This window comes from Marmota monax, unplaced genomic scaffold (assembly GCF_021218885.2).
Source record: "Marmota monax isolate L192 unplaced genomic scaffold, Marmota_monax_Labrador192_F-V1.1 WCK01_AAM20220418_F8-fsc00057, whole genome shotgun sequence".
NCBI classification, from domain to species: domain Eukaryota; kingdom Metazoa; phylum Chordata; class Mammalia; order Rodentia; family Sciuridae; genus Marmota; species Marmota monax.
In genome coordinates, this window is record NW_026693933.1 from 9,983,285 (window position 1) to 9,997,790 (window position 14,506).

Below are 14,506 nucleotides of genomic sequence, written 5' to 3' on the forward strand. Positions count from 1 at the left end.
TGGCAAGGGTGGAGGTTAGAGAAACGAATGGATTCCAAGTTCAACAAATGATGGGATTTGGTTACACACTGCATAAAATTATAGGTGTCAAAATTTTAAGGAGTGTTTTAAGATAAAGTCTCAGTTATAGAGACGATAGGCAGAAGCAAAGAGGAAGAAAGCAGAAGTGGCAATGTTGTAGCCAGTCATGTGAAATTTAAGGTCAAAAGTACTAAAAGACATCCGAGAGAGTTAAGTTATAAAAGTAGGTATTTAAAGAAAACGTCTGAGATCCTTTATGAACTTCCACAGTATTGACAAATGTTTAAAGCAGGCATGGATTGACAGAGAGCAGCAACCTTTGGGTAATGCAATTAAGGCTCACTGGAGGAAGTAGAAGAAAATCAGCAGAGCCAAGATTCACAGCAGCATCCTGTGATGGAGACACACGTTTTAACTCTCAAAGTCCTCGCCAACAGGCGCACAGCTCTCAGTGAGGCATCTGAGAGGGTCGAGACACCCAATATGTTTTGGAAGCATAACAGTCCCTCTTCCAGGCCCAGCTTTCCCAAGACAAGCCTGGAAGACTGCAGGCAACGTGGGAACCCTCAGACCCGGGCCAGGAGCACTTCAGACATCCAGGCATTTTTTATGCCACAAAATAATTGGTAGAGTATGGGATATAATCAGGCTGAATAAACTTCTCCATCACTCTCTCACCTTCCCAGGCTAGCAGAGTTTTGTCTAAACACATTCCAAAGCAACCTTAAGAAAAGCTTATTAGAGTTGATAATTCATGTGTTAAGGTGCTTGAAAAATAAGTTAGATATTCTAAAATCTTCTCAACGGAAGCAAGAAGCTTGTATTTTTTTGTTATTTTTAATATGCTTCCTCTAGGTTAATGATTATTTGTTTTGAAGCCAAATATTAAATAATTTACCCCTTTCCCCATAGTGAACACACCATGTTTCTCATACGTTAAATTTTCAAATATGTTGCCTTCTATTTCTGGAAGGAAAATGGAAGCTTGGGGGTAATTTTACAAGGACAGCAAAAAATATTCAATATTTATGAATAAATTCAACAAAAAGGAGCCAGGACTTGTATGATTACAATTATGAAATCTTACTGAAGCATACAAAAAATGAGCTGAGAAAAGAGGGAAACACAGTATGTTCTTGGATAAGAAAATTTAGTGTTTAACAACTGCCGTAAATTACTTCAATAAGTTAATATTCCAACTGGAGTGCCAACTGAGTTTTGTTTTAGAGGTATGCTTTTTGTTTTGCTTTGTTTTGAGATGGACTGGAAGTTGAAGAAAAGATTCTAATGCTCAAGAAGAGCTATGGAAGGTATGGATAACAAGACTTCAAGGAAACTTTCCTCATTAGGGAGTAAAACCTATTTTAAAGTAGAATAAAATACAATGGAATGTGACCTCACTGTGATCAACCCAATGCATGACTTGATCAGTGCAGCATAACAATGCAAAAAAAAAAAAAAATCAGTGGAACACAGCAAAGAATCAGGTATAGAAATCAACATATTTTAAAATTTAGCATATGAGAAAGATGATTTCTCCACTATGGAGAAAGGGGGTAAATTATTAATATTGGCATCAACACAAATAACTATTAACCTGGAGGAAGCATATTAAAAATACTGAAAAATTACAAACTTAAAGCTTTAAGGGCTTTTAAAAAAAGAAATAATAGTCTTACCAAAAAAATAAATATAGTTTTTCATATACATTTGAGGGCATCAGAGAGAACTTCTCAATCAAGACTAAAATCTAGACACTAAAAACAACAAAGGTGTTTGTATAAAAATAATGTTTTGCTATGGGTAAAGATATTATAAAGTCATTTTAAAATTTTGGAGAATTTGTATTTACAATGTGGAGCCCAGACAGCCATTCTTATGCAAAAACATCTTTCAAAATTACAAGAAGTGGAAAAATAATGTATTAGTAAAATGGGCAATGCAAAGGAAGAAACAATTCATAGAAAAGAAGGTTCAAATAGTAAACAAATGGATGAAAGGATGCTCAACTCAGTATAAAGTACCAATTATGTGTGTGGGTGAACACACACATGTAGTTTTTCACATATATTTATGTTGGCATTCATCAGAGAGGAGAAAGAGAAACATAATAAGGATATGGGGAAATGGTACTCACATACATTGCTTATAGAAATGTTAATTAGTAAGAACTTTCAGAAAGAATCTGGAAACATCTTAGTGTAAGAAATATACATATAATTTAGTCAAGAAATTCTACTCCTAAGAACATATTTATCCTCTAGAAATACACACACACACACACACACACATACATACAGGAGATTGATAGTTTCAATATTCCTTATAATGGCCAAAATTGTAAACAAAATAATCACCACAACATAAGAAGGATGCCTAATATGTCATAGTCACTAAAAAGAAAGAGTAATAGCTATAGTAATAGACATGGGGAAGTTTCCATGATGTATTATTTAATGAGAAATCAAGATGCATTGAAGGGTTTACGTGAAAGACTGTCTCAATTTAATGATAACTTATTTTTGAAATAATGACAATATCTTATAAATGTTTGTATAATGCATATGCATATAATATATAAAAACACAAATACTATATATACAAACATTATACAATATTTGCATATGTGTGCACACATACATATACATTATATGTATGTATATGTGTATGTGTATGAGAGAGATGTATATTTCAGAAAGCCTATATGGTAGATTAATAACTTGCATCACCTGGGACAGAGTGAAACAAGGGCAGTAAGGACACAATGCAGTTTGGGGAAGAACAGACACATCAAGACACTTTTCTGCTTAAGAAAACCTATAATGATTGTTCATTAAACTTAGTTTGAAATGGGGCTGGGTGTGGTGCTGCATGCCTGTAATACCAACAACTCAGGAGGCTGAGGCAGGAGGATCACAAGTTTTGAAAACTCAATGAGACCCTGTTTCAAAATTTTAAAAAAAAATAAAAAGTTTGGAGATACAGGTCAGTGGTAGAGCACCCCTATGCTCTACCACTGACCTGTATCTTCAATTTCTCTCATCCTTTTCCATCTATGTTCAATCCCTAGTACTATAAAAAATAAACAAATGAATTTAAAAACTTGGGCAAAAATAGAATGTCCTACTATGGGCTACAAAATCCCAGTTGATTTTTATCTCTGGGCAGTTTTTTAATTGCACCTTTCCCAGTCTCTCTTCTCCCTTCCTATCCCCGAAGCACCCTTACCTTCTGAAAGATTGATACTGCTTGTAATGGGCAAAACTGGAAACAAAGTCATCACAACATAAAAAGGATGCCTAATATATCGTTGTCATTAAAAAGAAAAAGGAATAGCTATAGTAATAGACATGGGGAACTTTCCATGTGGTATTATTGAATAAGAAATGCAAATCCCTTTTCCACTTGGGCTTTTGTGCCTGCTGTTCCTTATTCATGTGAAGTTCTTTCAGGATGCCTGGCTTCTTGTCTTCTAGGTCTCAGAGGGGCCAGCTCTACCCACCATATGTGAAGAAGTGCCCATCCTGTTCTCTGTTACAGTGCACTGTGCACTTCCTTCATAATACTTTTACAATGGGAATTTTTTTTTTTTAATGGTTACTTATATATTGCCAGTTTCCTCTTTGGGGATAAGCTTCACGAAGGCAAAGAGTATGTTTGCTTTGTTCACTGTTATACTCCAAGCACTTAACACAGTTCCTAAGTGATGAGTGACACATCTCTTTTTCACAAACATAATAGAACCCATAAAGTAAGATACCACCTTCCAGTTCCCACTTCAAGAAGAGATATTAAGTAGAACCATCTTCCTTCTCCAGATGAAGCTTTGTTGTCTTCCTGGCTATGGATCCCATGTATTTTCTCTTTCTCCATCAGTTTTTAACCTCTTTTCTATATCTTCAATTTCTCTCATCCTTTTCCATCTATATATGCACATATGCTCAAGTTTTTCCCAGCCTCCCCCCAAAAAAAGGTGGGGGGGAGAGGAAATGAAAACCCTTTATTTCTTTTTGATTAAATGTACTTTTGGTGGAAGAATCCCCATGAATTCCAAGCAATATAATTATTTGTACCCAGAAATGTTGTGAAACCATGGGACATCAGAGACAAGGAAACGATCCTAAAAGCAGCTGGGATTGGGTAAGGGAGGGAACAGGCTGCCTACAAAGAAGTTCTGATTAGATTGACAGCTTTCTTCTCAATAACAGTGGAGTCAAATACATTAGAGTGACACAATGAGAGAAAATAATTACCATCTTAGAACTCCAAAACCAGGGAAAATATCTCCAAAGAAAGGGGGTAAAATAAAAACATTGTTAGACAAAGTCTGACTTCTTTTTTTCATCTGCAGAAATTCTAAAGAATTTACTTTAGGCAGAAAGATGGGTCAAACGATTGTTCTGAGATGCAAGAGAAATAAAAGAACACAAAAGTGTGATTTGTATATGAACATCATGTATGACAAATCAGTGAGAATCAGCAAAGAAAAGATGATATTTTCAACATATTGGCCTGGGAAAATTGGATTATGGAAAAAAAATTAAATTAGATCTCTACAAAATAATATACAGTGCATGCAAAATCGATTCTAAGTAGATTAAAATCCTAAATATGAAAGGCATAATAGTAAAGCTTTTAAAATATATGATAGAAACATGATTTCGTGACATTAGAATAGAAAAGTTCTTTTTTTAAAAAAGGGGATCTGAAAAGAAAATGGCTAAATTTTACTACATTAAAATTATAAAGTTTGGGCCTGGGGGTTGTGGCTCAGCAATAGTGCACTTGCCTGGCATGTGTGAGGCAACTGGGTTTGATTCTCAGCACCACATAAAAATAAATAAAGATCTATCAACTAACTAACTAACTAACTAACTAACTATATATATATATATATATATATATATATATATATATATATATATATATATATATATATATATATATAAAGTTTTTTTACATCAGTGGATTCCATACAGAGAGTAAAAAGAAAACCACAGCTGGGAGATATTTGTGACATGCATAACAAAAGATTAATGTCCTCAAATATAAAAGACATCCACAAATTAGTTCTTTTTTTTTTTTAATTTTTTATTGTGGGTTGTTCAAAACATTACAAATTTCTTGACATATCATATTCCACACTTTGATTCAAGTGGGTTATGAACTCCCACCTTCACCCCATACACAGATTGCAGAATCACATCAGTTACACATCCATTGATTTACATATTGCCATACTAGTGTCTGTTGTGCTCCACTGCCTTTCCCATCCTCCACCCTCCCCCCTCCCCACCGCTCCCCTCCCCTCCCCTCCTTTCTCTCTACCCCCTCCACTGTATAACCCTGAGGGTCTCCTTCCATTACCATGCAATTTCCCTTCTCTCTCCCTTTCCCTCCCACCTCTCATCCCTGTTAAATGTTAATCTTCTTCTCCTGCTCTTCGTCCCTACTCTGATCTTAGTTACTCTCCTTATATCAAAGAAGACATTTGGCATTTTTTTTTTAGGGATTGGCTAGCTTCACTTAGCATAATCTGCTCTAATGCCATCCATTTCCCTGTAAATTCTATGATTTTGTCATTTTTTAATGCAGAGTAATACTCCATTGTGTATAAATGCCACATTTTTTTTATCCATTCGTCTATTGAAGGGCATCTAGGTTGGTTCCACAGTCTTGCTATTGTGAACTGTGCTGCTATGAACATCGATGTAGCAGTGTCCCTGTAGCATGCTCTTTTTAGGTCTTTAGGGAATAGACCAAGAAGGGGAATAGCTGGGTCAAATGGTGGCTCCATTCCCAGCTTTCCAAGAAATCTCCATACTGCTTTCCAAATTGGCTGCACCAATCTGCAGTCCCACCAGCAATGTACAAGTGTACCCTTTTCCCCACATCCTCGCCAGCACTTGTTGTTGTTTGACTTCATAATGGCTGCCAATCTTACTGGAGTGAGATGGTATTTTAGGGTGGTTTTGATTTGCATTTCTCTGACAGCTAGAGATGTTGAGCATTTTTTCATGTACTTATTGATTGACTGTATGTCCTCCTCTGAGAAGTGTCTGTTCAGGTCCTTGGCCCATTTGTTGATTGGGTTGTTTGTTCTGTTATTGTCTAATTTTTTGAGTTCTTTGTATACTCTGGATATTAGGGCTCTATCTGAAGTGTGAGGAGTAAAGATTTGTTCCCAGGGTGTAGGCTCCCTATTTACCTCTCTTATTGTTTCTTTTGCTGAGAAAAAACTTTTTAGTTTGAGTAAGTCCCATTTGTTGATTCTAGTTATTAACTTTTGTGCTATGGGTGTCCTATTGAGGAATTTGGAGCCCGACCCCACAGTATGTAGATCGTAGCCAACTTTTTCTTCTATCAGACGGCATGTCTCTGATTTGATATCAAGCTCCTTGATCCATTTTGAATTCACTTTTGTGCATGGCGAGAGAAAGGGATTCAGTTTCATTTTGTTGCATATGGATTTCCAGTTTCCCCAGCACCATTTGTTGAAGATGCTATCCTTCCTCCATTGCATGCTTTTAGCCCCTTTATCAAATATAAGGTAGTTGTAGTTTTGTGGATTGGTTTCTGTGTCCTCTATTCTGTACCATTGGTCCACCCGCCTGTTTTGGTACCAGTACCATGCTGTTTTTGTTACTATTGCTCTGTAGTATAGTTTGAAGTCTGGTATCACTATACCGCCTGATTCACACTTCCTGCTTAGCATTGTTTTTGCTATTCTGGGTCTTTTATTTTTCCATATGAATTTCATGATTGCTTTCTCTATTTCTACAAGAAATGCCGTTGGGATTTTGATTGGCATTGCATTAAACCTATAGAGAACTTTTGGTAATATCGCCATTTTGATGATGTTAGTTCTGCCTATCCATGAACAGGGTATATTTTTCCATCTTCTAAGATCTTCTTCTATTTCTCTCTTTAGGGTTCTGTAGTTTTCATTGTATAAGTCTTTCACCTCTTTTGTTAGGTTGATTCCCAAGTATTTAATTTTTTTTGAAGATATTGTGAATGGAGTGGTTGTCCTCATTTCCATTTCAGAGGGTTTGTCGCTGATATACAGGAATGCCTTTGATTTATGCGTGTTGATTTTATATCCTGCCACTTTGCTGAATTCATTTATTAGCTCTAATAGTTTCTTTGTAGAGCCTTTTGGGTCTGCTAGGTATAGAATCATATCATCTGCAAATAGTGATAATTTAAGATCTTCTTTTCCTATTTTTATGCCTTTAATTTCTTTCGTCTGTCTAATTGCTCTGTCCAGTGTTTCGAGAACTATGTTGAACAGAAGTGGAGAGAGAGGGCATCCCTGTCTTGTTCCAGATTTTAGAGGGAATGCCTTCAGTTTTTCTCCATTCAGAATGATGCTAGCCTGAGGCTTAGCATAGATTGCTTTTACAATATTGAGGTATGTTCCTGTTATCCCTAGTTTTTCCTGAGTTTGGAACATAAAGGGATGCTGTACTTTGTCGAATGCTTTTTCCGCATCTATCGAGATGATCATATGGTTCTTATTTTTAAGTCTATTGATGTGGTGAATAACATTTATTGATTTCCGTATATTGAACCAGCCTTGCATCCCAGGGATGAATCCTACTTGATCATGGTGTACAATTTTTTGGATATGTTTTTGTATCCGATTCGCCAGAATTTTGTTGAGGATTTTTGCATCTAGGGTCATTAGAGATATTGGTCTGTAGTTTTCTTTCTTTGAAGTGTCTTTGTCTGGTTTAGGTATCAGGGTGATGTTGGCCTCATAGAATGAATTTGGAAGTTCTCCCTCTTTTTCTATTTCCTGAAGTAGCTTGAAAAGTATTGGTATTAGTTCTTCTTTAAAGGTTTTGTAAAATTCTGATGTATACCCATCCAGTCCTGGGCTTTTCTTAGTTGGTAGTCTTTTTATGGTTTCTTCTATTTCCTCAATTGATATTGGTCTGTTTAGGTTGTCTATATCCTCCTGACTCAATCTGGGCAGATCATATGACTTAAGAAATTTATCTATGCCTTCACTATCTTCTAATTTATTGGAGTATAAGGATTCAAAATAGTTTTTGATTATCTTCTGTATTTCTGAAGTGTCTGTTGTGATATTGCCTTTTTCATCCCATATGCTAGTAATTTGAGTTCTCTCTCTTCTTCTCTTCGCTAGCATGGCTAAGGGTCTGTCGATTTTGTTTATTTTTTCAAAGAACCAACTTTTAGTTTTGTCATTTTTTTCAATTGTTTCTTTTGTTTCGATTTCATTAATTTCAGCTCTGATTTTCATTATTTCTTGCCTTCTACTTCTTTTGCTGTTGTTTTGCTCTTCTTTTTCAAGGATTTTGAGATGAAGTGTGAGATCATTTATTTGTTGGTTTTTTCTTTTTTTAAGGAATGAACTCCAAGCAATGAATTTTCCTCTTAGAACTGCTTTCAATGTGTCCCATAGATTCCGATATGTTGTGTCTGTGTTTTCATTAATCTCTAAGAATTTTTTAATTTCCTCCTTGATGTCTTCTATAACCCATTGATCATTCAGTAACCTATTGTTCATTCTCCAAGTGATGTATGCTTTTTCCTTCCTTCTTTTATCGTTGATTTTCAGTTTCATTCCATTATGATCAGATAAGATGCATGGTATTATCTGTACTCCTTTATATTGTCTAAGAGTTGCCCTGTGACATAATATATGATTTATTTTTGAGAGGGATCCATGTGCTGCTGAGAAAAAAGTGTAACTGCTTGATGTTGGGTGGTATACTCTATATATGTCAATTAGGTCTAGGTTATTAATTGTGTTATTGAGTTCTATAGTTTCCTTATTCAACTTTTGTTTGGAAGATCTGTCCAGTGGCGAGAGAGGTGTGTTGAAGTCTCCCATGATTATGGTATGGTGGTCTATTAGACTCTTGAACTTGAGAAGAGTTTGTTTGACTAACATAGCTGCACCAATGTTTGGGGCATAAATATTTATGATTGTTATGTCTTGTTGGTGTATGGTTCCCTTAAGCAGTATGTAGTGTCCCTCTTTAACCCTTTTGATTAACTTTGGCTTGAAATCTATTTTATTTGATATGAGTATGGACACTCCTGCTTGTTTCCGAAGTCCATATGAGTGATATGATTTTTCCCAACCTTTCACCTTCAGCCTATGTATGTCTTTTCCTATCAAATGCGTCTCCTGTAGGCAGCATATTGTTGGGTCTTGTTTTGAGATCCATTCTACTAGCCTGTGTCTCTTAATTGGTGAGTTTAAGCCATTAACATTTAGGGTTATTATGGAGATATGGGTTGTTCTTCCAGCCATTTTTGTTTATTTCTGTTACTAAACATGGTTTGTTTTCCTCTTTGATTATTTTCCCCCCCTTTACTGTCCTACCTCCCACTGTTGGTTTTCATTGTTATTTTCCATTTCCTCTTCCTGTAATGTTTTGCCGAGGATGTTTTGAAGAGATGGTTTTCTAGCTGCGAATTCTTCAAATTTTTGTTTATCGTGGAAGGTTTTAATTTCATCTTCCATCCTGAAGCTTAATTTCGCTGGATACTCAATTCTTGGATGGACCCCATTTTCTTTCAGTCTTTGAAATATGTTATTCCAGGATCTTCTAGCTTTCAGAGTCTGTGTTGAAAGATCAGCTGTTATCCTGATTGGCTTATCCCTAAATGTAATCTGCTTCCTTTCTCTTGTAGCTTTTAAAATTCTCTCCTTATTCTGTATGTTGGGCATCTTCATTATAATGTGTCTAAGTGTGGATCTCTTATGATTTTGCACATTCGGCGTCCTGTAGGCTTCTAGGATTTGGGATTCTGTCTCATTCTTCAAGTCTGGGAAGTTTTCTCATATTATTTCATTGAATAGACTGTTCATTCCTTTGGTTTGGAGCTCTGTACCTTCCTGTATCCCAATGACTCTTAAGTTTGGTCTCTTAATGTTATCCCATATTTCTTGGATGTTCTGCTCATGGTTTCTTAACAGTCTTGCTGAGCTGTCTATGTTCTTTTCCAGTTGAAATACTTTGTCTTCATTGTCTGATGTTCTATCTTCTAAGTGTTCTACTCTGCTGGTAGTATTCTCCATTGAGTTTTTAAGTTGGTTTATTGCTTCCTGCATTTCTAGGATTTCTGTTTGTTTGTTTTTTATAACCTCTATCTCCCTGTATAGTTGATCCTTTGCTTCCTGGATTTGTTTGCGTAATTCATTGTCGAAGTGATCTTTCATTGTCTGATTTTGCTGTTTAATGTCTTCCTTGATACTCCAGATCGTCTGAAGCATGTATATCCTGATTTCTTTATCTGACATTCCATCTGCTGCAGCTGTTACCTCTTCTAAAGTTGCGTTGACCTGCATTGCTTGTGGTCCTTTCTTTCCTTGTCTTTTCATACTGCTTGTGTATCTTTCCTGCAGGCGCGGGCGGCGGCTCTGCTCTCTCCTTATTCCAATTGGGGTGTCGTGACTACCACGCTGGCAGGTCACTGGGCCTGTTCTGGGCGCTGGCTGCAGCTCTGTTCTGCCCCTACTCCAATTGGGGTAACGAGCGTACCACGCCGGCAGGCCACCGGGCCTGATCCGCCGGTCGGTTGCAGGTTTGCCTACCCTGCAGGCGCGGGCGGCGGCTCTACTCTGCCCCTACTCCAAATGGGGTGACGTGTCTGTCGTACCGGCAGGCCACTGGGCCTGTCCCGCTGGTCGGTCGCAGATCTGCCCACCTTTCGGGCACGGGTGGAGGCTCTGCTCTGCCCCTACTCCAATTGGGGTGTCGTGACTACCCCGCCTGCAGGACGCTGGGCCTGTTCCTGGCACGGGCGGCGACTCTGCTCTGCCCCTACTCCAATTAGGGTGGTGTGTGTACCACGCCGGCAGGCTCCTGGGCCTGATCCGCCGGTCTGTCGCAGGTCTGCCTACCTTGGAGGCGCGGGCGGCGGATCTGCCCTGCCCCTTCTACCACGCCTGCGGACCCCTGGGCCTGATCTGCAGGTTGGTCACAGGTCTGCTCACCCTGCGGGCACGGGTGGCGGTTCCGCTCCGCCCCCACTCCAATTGGGGTCACGTGGCCACCACGCCAGCAGGGCCTGATTCGGGCGTGGGAGAAGGATCTGCTCTGCCCCTACTCCAGTTGGGGTGATGTGTGTACCACACTGGCAGGCCACTGGGCCTGACCCGCCAGGCTGTCACAGGTCTGTTTACCTTGCAAGCGCGAACGGCGGCTCTGCCCTGCCCCTCCTACCATGCCCATGTACCACTGGGTTGCGGGTCTGCCCACCTTGCAGGTGCGGGTGGCGGCTCTGCTCCGCCCCCTCTCCAATTGGGATCACGCGGTCACCACGCTGGCGAGCCGCTGGGCCTGCTCCGGGCGCTGGCGGCGGCCCGGCTCCTCCCCTCTGGCTCGACGACAAATTGAGGAGACTCGGGTGTCTGTGCCTCACCCCCCCTACCAGGAGACCAACTGTTTCTGTCGCCGCTGGTATTGATGAAGTTCTCTCCTCCGCCGCTTTCTGATGACATCAGATCTCTGCCATGTTGGTATCCTATGCGAATGACAGCATTTCGTTCCCCTTGCCGGGCAACCAAAGCAACGGGTGAGTCCTGACCGGCCCTCAGCAGGACCCGGACCGAGAAGCAGTTTCCGCGGGCTCCTAGCCCCGGGCCAGGGAAGTTCCGGGAGCCGGAACTCTGCCGCTCCGTGCTCGGTGTAAGCTCCTATAAGGGTAGGCTCCAAGAAGCAGTCCCCGCGGGCTCACAAATTAGTTCTTAAAAGGCAAATAACCCATTATAAAAGGAGCAACTGATTGAATAGACACTCTACATGGAAGTGTGTGGTCAAAAATCTATGGACAAAGCACTGCTTCATAGCAATCTCCCAGAGAAAGACTATTGAATGGCTAAGAACAAAGAAAATGATGCACAAGGACACTCAGGCTCTGTCTGCACCCATGTACGTGGTTTGGGCATTTCAAGATTGGGTCTTTCTCTGAAATGTGCTTGGGGTATTATGTCTAGAATATGAGCTTCAGAAGAGGGACCCCATTTAAGATAAGGACCTGTACTGAAATTTTGCAAGAAGATTATAATTCACAATTTATAAAATTTCTTAGCAGATTAATGTGGTTTTTTTTCCCATTTAGCGAACATGTGGGGCAACTTTATGCTCAATGCTATTTGAGATTGAGGAACATAATGAACTTTTTCTTTAGTGAAAATTAGACATTTTCAATTTAACAATCCGGTGAAAGCATTATTCTTCCATTGCTCCCCCATCTCTTGTCTCAACTTATATTCATTCAAATCACTCCAATCTTCCCTCCAATCCTGGCTCTCTACCTCTCTACATTTTATAATATTGCTTAACATCTTTTTTGATAAAATCATTTTATCAAAAATAAAATGATTTGTTTCATTTTATTTTTGTTTTAAATTCATATACACTGAGCACTTATTATATGTTAAATGTGTTCAGAAACAAGTCCTTCAGAGTCAAGTGGAGGTGCCATTAACAGTCACATTTGGTGGACAAGGAAGCAGACTTGAGATATCACTGACTTCACGTCCCACAGATAACAAAGGGAGAAGATGCTATTTGAACATAGATGTGTGGGCCTGGGGCTCTTAACCCCTAGGCAGGGGTGAGTGAAGCAGACTCAGGCCCAGGTCACTACTTACTGGCTATGAAACTTTGGATTTTCATCTCCCAGGGCCTCCTCAGTTTCACATCTGTAGAATTGCTTCCAATTTTTTGATGGATTTTCCTCCAAGGCATAAAGATCATTATTGGAAGAAAAATCAACACAAAATAAAATTGATAGTAGTTAAAATCACACATGGTGAAATTTGTTTTGACTAAAAATTGATGGGAAACACTTTCACTAAAACTCAGTTGTGTAAATTTTAAGCCAGGTAAATTGGACTTGGTACAAATAATGGTCCCCCAAATAAATCTGTAGTAATAACTATAAAAAGTGAAATTTGATAGGAACACAAACTCAATGAATATGTCTATTCGACAAAATTGTCTCTTTAGAAAGAAATTGATCATGTTGAGAAAATTTGGGGAAAAATAAAAAAACAGTGTATCTTTTATACATAAAAAATAAGAAACTAAATTAGCTCAATACCTCAACATTGTAAAAGCTATTTACAACAAACCAAAAGCTAATATCATTCTAAATGGAGAAAAAAATGAAAGCATTCCCTCTAAGAACTGGAACATGACAGGGATGCCCTCTTTCACCACTTCTATTCAATGTAGCCCTTGAACTATTGCCTCAACGATTAGGCAAAAGAAAGAAATAAGGGATACAAATAGGAAAAGAAGAAATTAAAGGGATACAAATAGGAAAAGAAGAGCTCAAACTATCCCTATTTGCCAACAACATGATCCTATATTTAGAGTAGCCAAAAAACTCTACCAAAAAACTTCTAGAACTCACAAACAATTCAGCAAAGTAGCAAGTTACAAAATTAACACCCATAAATCAATTGCTTTCACCAACAATGAATCAGCTGAAAGAGAAATTAGGAAAACTATCCCATTCACAATAGCCTCAAAAAAATTAAAATACTTGAGAATAATAACAAAATAGGCGAAAGACCTCTACAATGAAAACTATAGATTACTAAAGAAAGAAATTGAAGAAGACCTTAGAAGATGGAAATATCTCCCATGTTCTTGGATAAGCAGAATTAATATTGTCCAAATGGCCATACTAATGAAAGTACTATACAGATTTAATACAAAAATGTCTATTAAAATTCCAATGATGTTCTTCATGGAATTAGAAAGAGCAGTCATGAAATTAATTTGGAAAAATAAGAGGCCCAGAATAGCCAAAGCAATTATTAGTGAGAAAAGTGAAGCAGAAAGCTTCACAATATCAGACCTTAACTTAAACTACAGAGCTATAGTAACAAAAACAGCATGCTACTGGCACCAGAACAGACATGAAAACCAATGGTACACAATAGAAGACATAGAAACAAACCCACATAAATACAGTTATATCACACTAGACAAAAGCACCAAAAAACATAGACTGAAGAAAAGACAGCTTCTTCAATAAATGGTGCTGGGAAAACTGGAAATCCATATATAACAGAATGTAATTTAATTCCTCTCTCTCACTCTGCACAAAACTCAACTCAAAGTGGATCAAAGACCTAGGTATTAGACCAGAAAACCTTACACCTATTAGAAGAAAATGTAGGCCTCAGACTCCAACATGTTGGCTTAGGAACCAACGTCCTCAACAAGACTCCTGAAGCGTAAGTAATATAAAAATTCAACAAATGGGATGGTATCAAACTAAAAGGCTTCTTCACAGCAAAGGAAACAATCAAGAATGTGAAGAGAGAGCCTGTAGCATGGAAGAATATTTTTACCTCTCACACCTCAGATAAGGTGTTAATTTCCAGAATACATAGAAACTCAAAAAGCTTAACCCCTCCCACATACACATAAGAAAAACAAAAAACCAAAATACATAACCTAATCAATACATGGACAAA